This window comes from Gopherus evgoodei, chromosome 4 (assembly GCF_007399415.2).
Source record: "Gopherus evgoodei ecotype Sinaloan lineage chromosome 4, rGopEvg1_v1.p, whole genome shotgun sequence".
NCBI classification, from domain to species: Eukaryota; Metazoa; Chordata; order Testudines; family Testudinidae; genus Gopherus; species Gopherus evgoodei.
The window spans coordinates 122,429,045-122,444,395 of NC_044325.1; positions in this window are offsets into that span (position 1 = coordinate 122,429,045).

Sequence of the window (15,351 nt, forward strand, 5' to 3'; positions counted from 1 at the left end):
TCCAGTGCCCTACCAACAGGAACCCTAACCCTAGCTCCTGTGCCCTACCAACAGGAACCTTTACCCTAGCTCCAAGTGCCCTACCGTTAGGAACCCTAACCTTAAGGCGGGAAGCCCTACTCATAGGAACACTAACCCTAGGGCGGGGTGCCCTACCCATAGGAACCATAACCCTAGCTCTAAGTGATCTGCTGAGGCAGTCAGCTAAGGTGTTCTGGACTCCTGGGAGAAACGACGCCACAGGTGGATCGAGTGGGCTAAGCAGAATTCCCATAGATGAATGGCTTCTTGACAGAGGGGGGACGATCGTGCTCCCCCTTGTTTGTTGATATAAAACATGACCGTTGTGTTGTTTGTGAGCACTTCAACACAACGGCACTGAATGTGATTGTGGAACACTTGGCAAGCCAGGCGCACTGCTCTCAGCTCCTGTACATTGATGTGCAGGGATATCTCTTGTGTGGACCAAAGGCCTTGTATGCGAAGGTACGCGAGGTAAGCGCCCCAACCCAACGACGATGCGTCTATGGTTAGGGCCAGGGAAGGCTGTGGGGCATGGAATAGTACTCCTTCACATACTAAGCTATGGTTCAACCACCAGTCCAGGGAGGTCAAGATTTCCAGCAGTACGCTGACCACCATGTCCATGCTGTCCTGGCCAGGGTGGTTTATGATTGAGAGCCAGGCTTGAAGAGGATGGAGGCGCAGTCTGGCGTGTCTGGTCACGAAGCTACAAGATGCCATGTGTCCCAGGAGACCTAGGCACATGTGTACTGTCGAGGTCAGGAAGCCTTAGAGGCCGCGGATGATGTTCACCAAGGACTGAAAGCATGCATGCAGTAGACACGCACAGGCAAGTCTCGAATCTAGGACTGCTCCGATGAAGTCTATTCTTTCGGTGGGCTCCAAAGTGGACTTTTCATCATTGAGCAGCAGGCCCAGTTGTCTGAATAGGCTCATGGTGAACAGAACCTGAGATTGCACCTGGTCCCTGGAGCAACCCCAAATGAGCCAGTTGTTGAGGTACAGAAACACTTGGATCCGATGTCGACGATGGGAGGTAGCTACAACAGCCATACACTTTGTAAAGACCCTTGGTGCTGTGGATAGAGCAAAGGGAAGGACAGTAAACTGGAAGTGCTGTTGGCTGACCACAAAGCAAAGGAAACGCCTGTGCGGCGGATAAATGGCTATGTGGAAGTACGTGTCTTTCATGTTGAGGGCGGCATACCAGCCTTCAGGATCCAGGGAAGGAATAATGGTCCCCAGGGAAACCATGCGGAACTTCAACTTTATCATGAATTTCTTGAGTCTGCGCATGTCCAGGATGGGCCATAGCCCCCCACTTTGCCTTGAGGATTAGGAAATAATGGGAGTAAAACCCCTTGCCCTTTAGTTCCCTTGGAACCTCCTCTATTGCTCCGATAGGTAGGAGTGTTTGCACCTCCTGCAGAAGGAGTTGCTCGTGAGAAGGGCCCCTGAAGAGGGATGGGGAGGGTGTGTGTGGGGGGGGGGGGAACAAATTGAAGGTGATATCCACTTTCCACCGCACGTAGGACCTGCGGTCTGATGTTATGCTGGACCACACTTATTCCTCAAGAGTCCGGGGAGGAGTTCAGGGCCCTACTAGAGGAGAGCAAGAAGGTAGCCAGGAAGTCTTTACAAGCCTCAATAGATGCAGCAGACTCGGTGGCTAGGATGGTTGAAAGGTTGAAAGAGGCGGTTGTTCAAAGGTGGGGAAGGATCCTGGAAGGAGACTGGTTTTTTTGTTTTGGCCCTGTCGATGGTTTAGGGGGGACCCTGGTTCTGGCCCGTCTGTGGACCAGACTGTCTCCACCTACCACCCAGGCTGCATCTTCTAAAGAAGTCCTGTCTCAGCTGGGGGTTGGGGTAGGTGCGCTGCGGTTGGGATCAGAATGGCCTACGTTGCGTCACTGGGGTATGCATGCCCAGAGAACGCATGAGGCCTGGTTGTCCTTCAGACTCTGAAGCCTGGAGTCCATCTTGTCTGAGAACAGACCTTGGCCATCAAAAGGTAGGTCCTATATAGTCTGCTGGAGTTCTGGTGGGACTGTAGCCAGGAGATGCAGAGCATAGTTACGCCTGAGGCTAGGGTCCTAGCCAACAAGTCTGCTGCATCTATTGAGGCTTGTAAAGACGTCCTGGCTACCTTCTTGCCCTTCTCTAGTAGGGCCCTGAACTCCTCCCTGGACTCCTGAGGAATAAGCTCTTTGAACTTCTAAATTGAGTTCCAGGTATTATAATTATATTGGCTCAAGAGGGCCTGCTAGTTAGCCACTCTGAGCTGCAAGCCGCCAGTGGAGTAAATTTTGCACCCGAATAGATCCAGGCATCTAGCGTCCTTGGATTTAGGAACTGGAGCTTTCTGGTCATGTCTTTCCCTCTCATTAATGGACTGTACAACGAGGGAGCATGGCTGGGGGTGCATATAAAGGTATTCATAGTCTTTGGACCAAATACTTCCTCTCCACCCCCTTGGCAGTAGGAGGAACAGAGGCTGGAGATTGCCCAATTGTGGCTGCCTTAGTCTGAATAGTCCGAATGAAGGGTAAGGCTATCCTGGCTGGTGTGCTGGCAGACAGAATATCCACTACCGGATCCTCTACCTCCACCACCATGTCAGTCTTTGGGAGGCATCTTCTCCTCCTTTAAAGCATGGCTACTGTCCAAGACAGAAAAAAGCAAAGAAAAAAATCCTGCAGCCTACAAAACAGTCTGGGCTCACCCCACTGTTCCTCACAAGGTAAAAGGTAAATAGTCTCTGAGAAGGGGGTTGAGTTCCTAAAACCCTGAGTGTCAGAGGCCCAAGCTGACACTAATGAAAAGCCTGGGCTCTAATGAAAAGCAAAGCAGAGTAAAGATGGTTCCTGTGCCCAAATGAGTTCTTTAACCCCTTCCTGACTGGGTACTGTCACCCCTCAAGACTGAAGTTCCTGATTTCCCCAGCAGTCCCACTCAGGGCTGACTCAGCCCTCTGGAGACCCAGAGTGGAGCATGCTCAGTGAAGAAGGGAGCTTTGGAGATTCTAACTGTAAAACTGAAATAAGCCTCAACTGAGCATCGACACTGAGATTTTTCAAATGTTTATAACTTTTAAAATTGAGGCAGATTTTCACAGGAACAGAAATAGGCACATCTCTTGCACAAATGCTTTCCCTTGCCAAATTTTAAATTCCTGCGCCAAAGCGTGGGGGTGATAGAGCTTCTCGCTGCAAAGTTCATCAGAATTACTTGGGGAAAAGGAGTGTGTTTTCCTAGCCTATGGATGAAAATGGATGAACCATTTAGGCTGAAATTTCACAAAAATATCCAGCTTGAAGCAGACACGCAGCATGGAAAATTTAAGTCAAAATGGTTAAGGTTAGCAAAATTATAAGCAACAGAAATGACAATCTACTGCTAAAGGTGTCAGACTACAATAACAGCTGGTAGCACTTCCAGCTTCACTTTAAATATATGTACTCGACAAAGCAACACATAGCTTTTGACATTAGCAAATATAAAACCGATCGAAGGCATGATACATCCATTGTACATCCCAGTACAGGCTGGATAGTGCCTTTGTAGCGCTTATAATGTAGTATTCAAAAGAAAGAGAAAGATACACCATGCTACAAGAAGAAAAGTTAAGAAAGTTGACTGGTGAATTCTAGCCCTAGGGAGAGGGATAGCTCAGTGGTTTGAGCATTGGCCTACTAAACCCAGTGGTTTGAGCATTGGCCTACTAAACCTTAATCCTTGAAGGGGCCATTTAGGGAGCTGGGGCAAAATCTGTCAGAGATAGTACTTGGTCCTACTGTGAAGGCAAGGGACTGGACGCAATGACCTTTGAAGGTCCCTACCAGTTCTTGATTCTATGACATATTCAGTGCCTTATCATTTGGGAATAACCACACTGTGTTATCTTGGCTGCATATTTTTGAAGCACTACTTCTGTGTAAGGTGAACATGCTGAGACATTAGTTGGTTTCAAGGAGGAGTGTATGTATGCCTCCTTTTCATATTGTACTGCTTTGTCCCTCATTAATAAACTAAATTAAGCTTGGTTATTTGGTCTCTTAAATACTTTTACTATTGAACCACAAGTGTTGCCAAGCATTTGGCTAGACCTCAGTGAATATTGTTAGACTGACACAAGTCACTATGCCTTGGGGGGGAGAGATAAGTACAACATACTTTTTTTAAGCAACAATGGCTGATGCGAACCCCTTTCTCTGATGCTCCATCAAGTCAACTGGTAACCCCTTCCCTTCCAGACTGAATTCAAAGTCCTTGTACTAATTGTTAAGGCCCTAAATAGGTTATGATCTAACGTGTACACTAGAGAACTCCACATTGCAACTTGCATCAGTGTGACTGAACTGGAAACTGCAATGATGCAGTGCAGCCACACCAGCTGTTCTATCTTGGGTGCACACAATGTACTACATTCACTACGAGTGCACTGTGTAAATGTTGCAGGGCCTGGGGGTTGTTGCATCTACCCTGCATTTCCTTGCGCTGCTTCCTGGAGCAGGTGCATAACATCTATGACTTATAGTGTTTGTGTGCACTTAGTTTGCTGCATTGCCTTCTTTAAATGGTTGTGACCTGCACACGGATCTGCACATGTTTTGTGAGCAGCACCACCCTGCACTTGCAGATGCCATGACAGAGGATCAGCAACTTCTACTGCCACCCCTCACCCCACAAGTGCTGGGCCTGAAGGCGAAGAGTGGATCATGAAGAGTACCAGCAGCTTTGGGGGTTGGTACATAGGGCAGTGAGGAGCTGGATTTGATTTTCTTTTAATTCATTTCTTCAATCATGTTTTTTAGACAGAGTTTGCTTGTGTGTTTAAATTTTGTTATTTTTTAGATGTTTTGTTTGTTTAGTAGCTAAATTCAGTTTCTCTCTATCCTGAATTTTCCTATAGGAGCTAGAGAAGAGAGAGCTCTGGGCCCAAAGAAAGAATATCTTCGGAGGTCCTCCACGCAGCCCAGAGAATGCTCTCCAGAGTTCTTCCCCACGTGCTATACTGGAGTACCTTGGGGCTGTAAGGATGGGAGCATTCAGTGGGTGATGGAGAACCATACAAAAAAGGATTTAGTTGGGGTGGGGGAATGCAGAGGGTAGGGTTAATCCGGGTATTAATTTGTTAATTCATTATCCTGCTCTGTGTTCTTTAGTATACCTCAGGAGTGTGGAAATTGCTGCGGATGCTGTCAACAGGCAGTCCTTATGCTTTGTGGGGTGTCTGTGTTTATGCACATAAATCGGAGGCTAGTCAGCCCTGCCATGGTGTAGCATTTTATGGTTTTGCACAAGAATTCCCAGTGCACCAAACAATTTTTTTAAATTGACACATATTTGAAGTTCCAATGCAATAACACTATATTTTTCATTCATTGTGTCTTTGTAAATCTGAGGGGTGCGTGTTTGAGGCCAGGTTGAACAGGGACCAACTAATCTCCCCTCACCTGCTCTGCAGCAGGAATACCAGTGGCACAGCTTGCTGAAAAATGGAAACAATTCTCTTTGGAATATTTTGCTTAGTACTTCATCCATTTTTGAACCAAAATTATGAATTTTTGCAACTAACTTCAGTGAGCGGCTTGGAAGGTGCCAGGAACAGCTTCATTGAGTTTAAGGCAACAAGAGATCATTAGCTCATCTAGTCTGCCTTCCTGTGCATCACAGGCCATTACATTTCCCCTAAAGTCCCCTGTGTTGACCCCAGTGATGCTGAATTATCAAAATGCTCGTGGAAGGATGGGCAGGGGCAGTGTGGAACTTCACTGGGAGAAAACTCATTGCACGACTGCAGCTGCTTTACAAGTGCTTGTGCTAAAACAGAGCAGAGGGATGTTGTGGTGGAAAATATGTGATTATATTTCCTCTGAGCAGGTTAAACACCAGAGGTGATGGGATCCCTTGTTCACAGCTGTATGCATGTTTGTGTGTGGCTGTGCAGAGATACAAGTATGGTACAGAGTTGTGCTGTTGCTTCCAAGGACAATGGCCTGCAGCAGACAGTCTCAACTGTGCTTCACAGGGACAATCCCACTGGAGATGCCCAGGTTCAGCCTCTTGGGCATTGGAGCAGAGTGTTCTCAACAGCTAGAACTCAGCTGTAGAACTGCTTCTGAAAGGGGATCAGACTGAGCCCTAGCCCGGCCATGGTCAGAGCAAAAGAAAAGATCACCTCTTCACTAAAGCCCTTGCCAGGGTCAGCATGAGATGGAGACGGTGTAATAAGAGAGAGGAAAATTGGGTTGGTGTGACACAGAGACCCCTTTACAAAGGGTCCCCTGTTCTTTGCAAACAGCTCTTACCTCAGACGGGACAAACTCAATACAAAAAACACATCTTACAGGATATTTATTTGTCAAGTATAACATCTACCCTTGCCACATCACATAACAGTCAATGGAAAACCATCAGAGATCATGGCAAATGATCAAAACCACTTGGAGGTGAAAGGGAACATCACAGCAGGCAGGGGATCACCCTGGCTATGAATATAACAAATGATGGTTTTCAGTATAACAGAGTGTAGGCAAAGGCACTCTGTATTTACTAAGGAAAGCTTTTGAGGAGTTCAGGAGGCTGTCCTGAATATTTGGATTCTGGTTCTTATGGAACCAGCTAGCTAGGCAACTGACTGAACTTTGTGGGGAAAACCTAATTCACTACATATGATAAGTAACTATGGACAAGTGTAGACCCAAGTTCACGCTTTAGGATTTTGTTTTGCGTTACAACCAGTTGTTTCCATCACCTTCTCTCTTTCCCGGATAAATCTTTATTCTTTCTTAAATAAACCTACTTTTGTTTTATTGTAAGTGTTCACAAGTGCTGTGTGGCTTACAGGAGCAGTGGTTAAGGTAACTCTGATAAATAGGGGTACACAGCAGCATCTTTGGGTGTAGAGATTCTGGTATTTCTGTGAGTAGCCAGAGTCAGGGGCTGGATATCATAGGAGAATGAATCAGGGATTCAGTGATTAGGGTTCCCCTTTTGTCAGCCTGGAAGGCAAAGCTGGGGCCTGCATAAGCCCAGAGGAGAGTGCTTCAATGAGAGAAAGGCTGCTGATGCCAGAGGGCTGACACCCAGGTACTACTAGTAAGACTTCCTCTTGCTGTAACCAGGGGGTAACAAAGTGACTCTCAGTCCCTGAGAACCATCAGAGTGGAACAGAGAGAAAAAAATTCTTCTCCTCCCCTCCACCATCTCTCACTGTGTCAAGAACTTTACACAGAGGATACCTGTAAATACACAGAGGAGGTCAAATGTTACTTACTTCAGTCTCTGCAGTTTGCATGTTTCAGTCCTCACACAGCAGCCGCACTCCGGCATCTCCCAGTTCATTATTACACAGCTCCAGCTCTGTCAGGTTCTGAGAACAGCAGCAAGATCCCCAAAGCCAGCAGCTGTGAGACCACAACTCCCCAAGCTGCAGGAGAGAGAAACACAGAGAAGGTGGATCACAGGCTGAATGGGGTGCATCAAAGCTGTTCTGACAGGCAGCCCGGTCCAACAGCCCCCTGCCTGACCAATCCACCTGAAGAATGAAGTAGAAGCCCTGCCCTGCGGGCAGCCCAGAGCCCTATGAATTCCGGCTGCGGCTGGGATTTAAAGGGCTCTGGGCTCCCCACGGCTGCGAGAAGCTCAGAGCCTTTTGTTTCCCGGCCGCGGCTAAGATTTAAAGGACTCTGGGTTCCCCGCTGCTGCGGGCAGCTCAGAGTCTTTTGAATCTCGGCCACAGTTGAGATTTAAAGGGCTCTGAGCTCCCCGCCGCTGTGGACAGCCCAGGGCCCTAAGAATCCTTGCTGCGGCTGAGATTTAAAGAGCTCTGGGCTCCCCACCACTGCCAGCACCCAAGAGCCCTTTGATTCCCAGCCATGGGCCACACAGTGAGCCTCTGCGGGCCGCATGCGGCCCGCAGGCCATATATTCTGCAGACATGCCTTAGGAATTCTAACCTTAGGGTGGGAAACCGTATCCATAGGAACCATAAGCCTAGATCCAAGTTCAATACCAACAGGAACCTTAACAGTAGCTCCAAGTGGCTTATCCATAAGAAACCTAAACCTAGCTCCCAAGGACCTACCCTTTGGAACCCTAACCCTAGAGTGTGAACCCCTACCCATAGGAACCCTAATCCTAGCTCCAAGGACCCTGCCCATAGGAACCATAACCCTAGCTCCAAGCGCCCTACCCTTAGGAACCCTAACCCTAGATTGGGAAGCCCTACACATAGAGACCCTAACCCTAGCTCCAAGTGCCTTAACCATAGGAACTCTAACACTATTGCGGGAAGCCCTACCCATAGAAACCCTAACCCTAGCTCCAAGTGCCCTACCCATAGAAACCCTAACCCTAGGGAGGGAAGCCCTACCCATAGGAACCCTAACACTAGCTACAAATGCCCTACCCATAGGACCACTAACCCTAGGGCAGGGCACCATTCCAATAGGAACCCTAACTCTAGTTCCAAGTGCCCTACCCATAGGAAACCTAATCCTAGGACGGGGAGCCCTACCCATGGGAACCAAAACCCTAGCTCAAAGTGCCCTACCCATAGGAACTCTAACCCTAGGGCAGGGAGCCATTCCAATAGGAACCTTAACCCTAGCTCCAAGTGCCCTACCCATAGCAACCCTAATCCTAGCTCTAAGTGCCCTACACCAAGGAACCCTAACCGTAGGGTGGAGTGCCCTACCCATAAGAACCATAACTCAAGCTCCAAGTACCCTACCCATAGGAATCCCAACCCTGGGGTGGGAAGCCCTACCTAAAGGAACCCTAACGCTATTTACAAGCGTCCTACCCATAGGTACCCTAACCCTAGAGCGGGAAGCCCTATCAATAGGAACCTTAACCCTAGCTCCAAGGACCCTACCCATAAGAACCCGAACTCTAGCTCCAAATGCCCTACCCTTAGGAACCCTAACCCTAGGGCGGGAAGCCCTACCTAAAGGAACCCTAAGCCTAGTTACAAACGCCTGACACATAGATACCTTAACACTTGCGCGGGAAGCCCTACCAATAGGAACCCTAACTCTAGCTCCAAGGACTCTACCCATAGGAATCTTAACCCTAGCTCCAAGTGCCCTACCCTTAGGAACCATAAACCTAGATTGGGAAGCCCTACCCATAGTAACCCTAACCCTAGCTCCCAGTGCCCTACTCTTAGCAACCCTTACCCTAGGGAGGCAATCACTACCCATAGGAACCCTAACTATAGGGTGGGAAGCCCTACCTAAAGAAACCATAACCCTATATACAAGCGCCTTACCCATAGGTACCCTAACATTTGGGTGGGAAGCACTACCAATAGAAACCCTAACCCTAGCTCCAAGGACTCTACCCATAGGAACCATAACTCTAGCTCCAAGTGCCCTGTCCTTAGTAACCCTAACCCTAGATTTGGAAGCCCTACCCATAGCAACCCTAACCCTAGATCAAAGCGTAATACCAATAGGAACCCTAACCCTAGCTCCAAGTGCCTTACTCTTAGGAACCCTAAGCCTAGCTTCAAGTGCCCTACCCATAAGAACCCTAACCCTAGCTCCAAATGCCCTACCCTTAGGAACCCTAACACTAGCTCTAAGTGCCCTACACATAGGAACCCTAACACTAGGGTGGGATGCCCTACTCTTAGGAACTCTAATCCTATCTCCAAGTTCCCTCTACATAGGAACACTAAACCTAGATCCAGTGCCCTACCCATAGCAACCCTAACCTAGCTCTAAGTGCCCTACACTAAGGAACTCTAACCCTTGATTGGGAAGGCCTACCCATTGGGCCCCTAACTCTAGATCCAAGTGCCTTAACCAGAGGAACCCTATACCTAGGGCGGGAAGCCATACCCATAGGAATTGTAACCCTAGATCCAAGTGCCCTACCCATAGGAACCCTATCCCTACCTCCAAGTACCCTACACTTAGTTCCAAGTGTCTTCCCATAGGAACCCTAACTCTAGGGCAGGGATCACTATCCATAGGAAACCTAACCCTAGCTACAAGTGCCCTGCCCTTACGTATTCTAAACTTAGGACGAAGTACCCTACCAATAGGAACCCTAACCCTAGCTCCAACTGCCCTACCCTTAGAAACCGTAACCCTAGGTCGGGGTGCCCGACCCATCGATATCCTAACTCCAAGTGCCCTAGCCTTTGAAACCTTAAACCGAGGGCGGGAAGCCCTACCCATAGCAACCCTTACCCTAGTTCCAAGTCCCCTACCCTTAGAAACCCTAACCCTAGGGCGGGGAGCCCTACCCATAGGCACCCTAGACCTAGCTCCAAGTTCCCAACTGTTAGGAACCCTAACCGTAGCTCCAAATGCCCTAACCATAGGAACCCTAATCCTAGCGCCAAGTGCCCTACCCATATGAAGCCTAACCCTAGCTCTAAGTGCCATACCCTTAATAACCCTAACCCTAGGGTGGGAAGCCCTACATATAGGAACCCCAAACATAGTTATAAGCGATCTACCCATAGGTGCCCTAATCCTAAGGCGGGAAGATCTACCAATAGGATCCCTAACCCTAGCTCCAAGGACCCTACCATGGGAACCCTTACCCTAGCTCCAAGTGCCCTTCCCTTAGGAACCCTAACTCTAGATTGGGAAGTCCTACCAATAGGGACCCTAACCCTAGGTCCAAATGCCTTAACCATAGGAACCCTATCCCTAGGGCAGGAAACCATACTCATAGGAACCCTGTCCCTTGTTCCCAGTGCCCTACCATTTGCAACACTTACCCTATGGTGGGAAGCCATACCCATAGAAACCCTAACCAAAACACCAAGTGCCCTACCCATAGGAACCATAACCCTAGCTTCAAGTGCCCTACACTTAGGAATCCTCACCCTAGGGCAGGGTGCCCTTCCCATGGGAACCCTAACCCTAGCTCCAAGTGCCCTATGCATAGGAACCCTAACCCTAGGGCCAGGAGCCCTATCCATAGCAGCCCTAACCCTAGCTCCAAGTGCCCTACCCTTAGTAACTCTAACCCTGAGGCAGGAAACCCTACCCTCAGGAACCCTAACCCTAGCTCCAAGTGCCCTACCCATAGGAACCCGATCCCTAGCTCCAAGTTCCCTACCCTTAGGAACCCTAACCCTAGGGTGGGAACCTCTACCCATAGGAAGCCTAGCACCAAGTGCCCTTCGCTTAAGAACCCTAACCCTAGGGTGGAAAGCCCTACTTATAGGAACCCTAAGTGGCTCATCTCCCCAACTCCTGTGGCCTTGGCTGCTGTATTGTTCTTCACATGGCCCCAGATCACCAACCTATACTTCTGGTTCCCCCATCCCTCGCTTCCTGTCTGCCAGCTGGATTCCAGCTCTCGCTTCCCAAGCCCCATTGCCTGGCTTCAAGAAAAGAGCACAGAGCAGAGCACTGTACAAATGCAATTAGCACCCCCTTGTGGGGAAAGCTGTAGAGAAAGACAATTGCAGGCATACCCCATCAAGGCATGGGAACAGATAACAAAATATTGGGCACTTGGCAGCAGCTAAATGCACGGCAAAAATACTCAGTTTTGAGGCCCTTGAATCAAACTTGATGGGGCCCTAATTGAGATCAATCTACCAGAGATATATTTTTTTTCAGATTCTCAGCAGACTCAGGCAGGCATCACTGTACCAGTTACAGCTGAGTCATGTTTTCAAGGCTATTTTGACAATCATACAGACTAGAAAAAAATTTTCAACTTCTGAAACACAATTTTGTGTCAGGTAAATTCCACAGCAAATTCTGCATCCACAAATTCATAGGAATGCACAGGACCCTGCTTATATGTATAATACACTCGGCAGCACTGACCATTTTCTGACTAATGAACTTTTGTATAGAAAATAATGACCTGAATTTAAATATTCTTTGTTAAATAGTGCACACTAATTCTGGTATCCCAAAATACAACTCCTGCCCAAAATATCCTTTTGGACTCTGCATATTCAGACTCTGTAACTTTTGGCCATTTAGGGAGAACAATTTTTTTTAATAGTTTTTGGTTTTAGAAAAAAATTCTGCTAGCAATAAAATATGCTTTTTACTTAGAAATGGAATTACTTTGCATACAAACATAGCAGTGGAAGAGGCCAAAGGCATTTTATTTTTCCTCTTCATTGATTATGTATCTGGTTGTCTAGTCGGCAATTTAGAACTTTATTCTAAAGCCCAGATCTGTCTGCCTCTTAGGCTACACAAATCTCATTCAAAACACAGAGAGGAAGCGCAACCCAAGAATGCGGTTTCATAGATTCCAAGGGACCACTATGATCATCCAATCTGACTTCCTGGATAACACAGGCCAGAGAACTTCCCCAAAATAATTCCTAGAGCAAATCTTTTAGAAAAACATCCCATCTTGATTTTTAAATGGTGAGGGGTGGAGAATTCACCATGACTCTTCGTAAGTTCTTCTAAGGTTAACTGCCCTCACTGTTAAAAATTTAAACTTTATTTCCAGTCTGAATTTGCTTAGCTTCAACTTCCAGCCACTCGATTGTATTATACCTTTCTCTGATAGGTTGAAAAGCCCATTATCAAACATTTGTTCCTCCTGTAGATACTTACAGACTGATATCAAATCACCCCTTAACCTTCTCTTTGTTAATCCACTTAAAATGTGCCATGTTAATTTGCTGTCATTCTAGATTTTTAAACAAAATGTTGTGCGGTACCATGAGGTCAAATGCCTCACAGAAGCTTAAGCATATTACACCAACATTATTACCTTTTTCAACTAAACTTGTAATTCATAAAAAAAATATATAAAGTTACCTTGTCAGGATCTATTTTCCATAAAGCCATGCTGATTTGCATTAATTATAGTCCTCCTTTAGAATCATAGAAGATTAGAGTTGGAAGAGGCCTTAGGAGGTCATCTAGTCCAACCCCCAGCTCAAAGCAGGACCAACCCCAACTAAATCATCTAGTTAAGTCGAGTCCTGTATCAGCTACTCCATTATCCTGCTCAGAATCAATGTCTAATTGATAGGCTTATAATTACTCACATAATTCCATTTACCCGTTTTAAATATTAGCACAACATTACCTTTCTTCCAGTCTTCTAGAACCTCCCAGGTGTTTCAAGACATACACCATGGCCACACTGCAAACTTTGGTCAATGTAAGTTATGTTGACATAAGGCTGCAGCAGTTAGTAGATCACTTGTTCACATGTATACTCGGCTCTGTGTGCTGGTGCTGCATGCACGCACCAGGAATGTTTGTGTTGATACACTGTGGGTAGGTATCCCAGCATACAACTAGCCATCATTCAGCACACTCTTTGGGAAATTTTGGCAACCCATGGTGGGGCAGAAAGGAATCACGCAGGGGTGACTGGGAGCAAGGGTTCAAGTTCCCATCATGCAGCTTTAATTCCATCCATATCTCATAATTTACACACCTTTTTTAAAAATCCCACAAACCCATGCAGCACTTTTCACCATCTGCCATCTCTGACAGAAGCAGGGTACCCACACAGCTCTGCACTATTGTCATGAGCATTCCAAACACAGGATGAACAATGCAGAGCCAAAAGAACCACCACAGCAATGGGAGACATGGCAAATTAGTGGAGGACAGAGTGATGTGGGACACAGCAAAAACCAATTCAAGCTTATTGAGAGAATCACAGAGCAGCTGGAGATTGTGGAGTGCAGGTTCTGGGCCCAAGAAACAAGTACTGACTGGTGGTATTCCATTGTAATGCAGACTTGGGACAACGAGCAGTAGCGGCAGAACTTTCAGATGTGAAAGGTCACATTGCTGGATCTGTGTGTCGAGCTCACCCAGCCCTCCAGTGCAGGGACACCAGAATAAGAACTGTTCTGACAACTGAGAAGTGAGTGGCGATTGCACTGAGGAGCTTGCCATGCCAGATTTGTCCTGGTCAGTGGGAAACCATTTTGGAGCTGGAAAATGCACAGTGGGGGCTGTTGTCATGCAAGTGGGCAGAGCTGTTAATAGTCTCCTGCTTTGTAGGATGGTGAATCTTGGTAACGTGGGACATAGTGGATGGATTTGCAACACTGGAGTTTCCAAACTGCCATGGGGTTATAGATGACATGCACGTCCCTGTTTGGCACCAACCTACCTTGTCACAGAGTACATCAACAAAAAGGGCAACTTTTCTAGATTATGCAAGCATTGATGGATCACTGGGGATGTTTCACCGACATCCATTTTGGCTGGACAGAGAAGGTGCATGACACTTTAAGAACACAAGACTATTCAGAAAGCTGTAAGCAGGGAAATGCTTTCTCAACTGGTGGATTACCACTGGCTATGTGAAATGCCAATAGTGATCCTGGGGGACCCCACCTACCTCTTGCTCCCCTGGCTCCTGAAGCCATGCACCAGCCACCTTGGCAGCAGTGAGAAAAGATTCAACTACTGGCTCAGCAGGTGCAGAATGACAGTTGAATGTGCTTTTGATAGATTAAAGGGATGCTGGTGGTGTGTACTCACAAGATTGGATCTCAGTGAGAAAAATATCCCAATAGTTATAGCTGCCTGTTGTGTGCCACCAGGGCGGGTGCGGAGAAGTTGTCTGCTGAGTTTGAACAGCCAGAAAAAAGGGCTATTAGAAGAGTTCAATGCAGAGCTATGCAGCTGAGGGAGGCTGTGACAGAGCATTTTAACAGTCAGTCACAGCATGTACTGTGGTGGCCTGTGCTCTTCCTGCCCCTGAAGTTTTGGGGCCTGTTAGGAATTGTGTGGTAAATTAAGGTAACTGTGTAGGCCCAGTGGTTAGAATAGCACTGCACGTGAGTTTGAGTGTGTTGCAGGTGCACCACGCGGGTGACTAACTCAAAAGACTGGGCATGATCCTCAGCTGGTGTAAACTGGCCTAGCACCACTGACTGTCCTGGTACAATCAGGGCATAGGGTCACTTCCTGTGAACAATGAAACCAGCCCTAATCCCTGACAAGGGTCAGAGAACAATACAGGTTGCTGCTGGGCTGCTGCCCCAGGTAACATTTGGTATTTTGTTACTGAGTCCAATACCGTGTCAGCTATGCTTTGTGTTGCATTGGGCTAGCACTGCTTATTTTTACACTTAGAAAAAAATCATGGAATAAAAACTTTCTGTAAAATTCCCAATTAAACCTGCTTTTATGTAAGGCAATAGTTTTGGATGCAGTTTACTGATGCAGTTATGGGTAGATGCCTTGGAGAGAGAAATTGAGTTCTGAACTCTAGCAAGGTAGTATGGTACAGCTTGAACATGGGACTGTGCTACTCCTCCCTGACAGTACCACAGAAAGACAGGTGACGGTCATTGTGAGCATGGGGAGAGCCAACCACTGTGAAAGATACAGCACC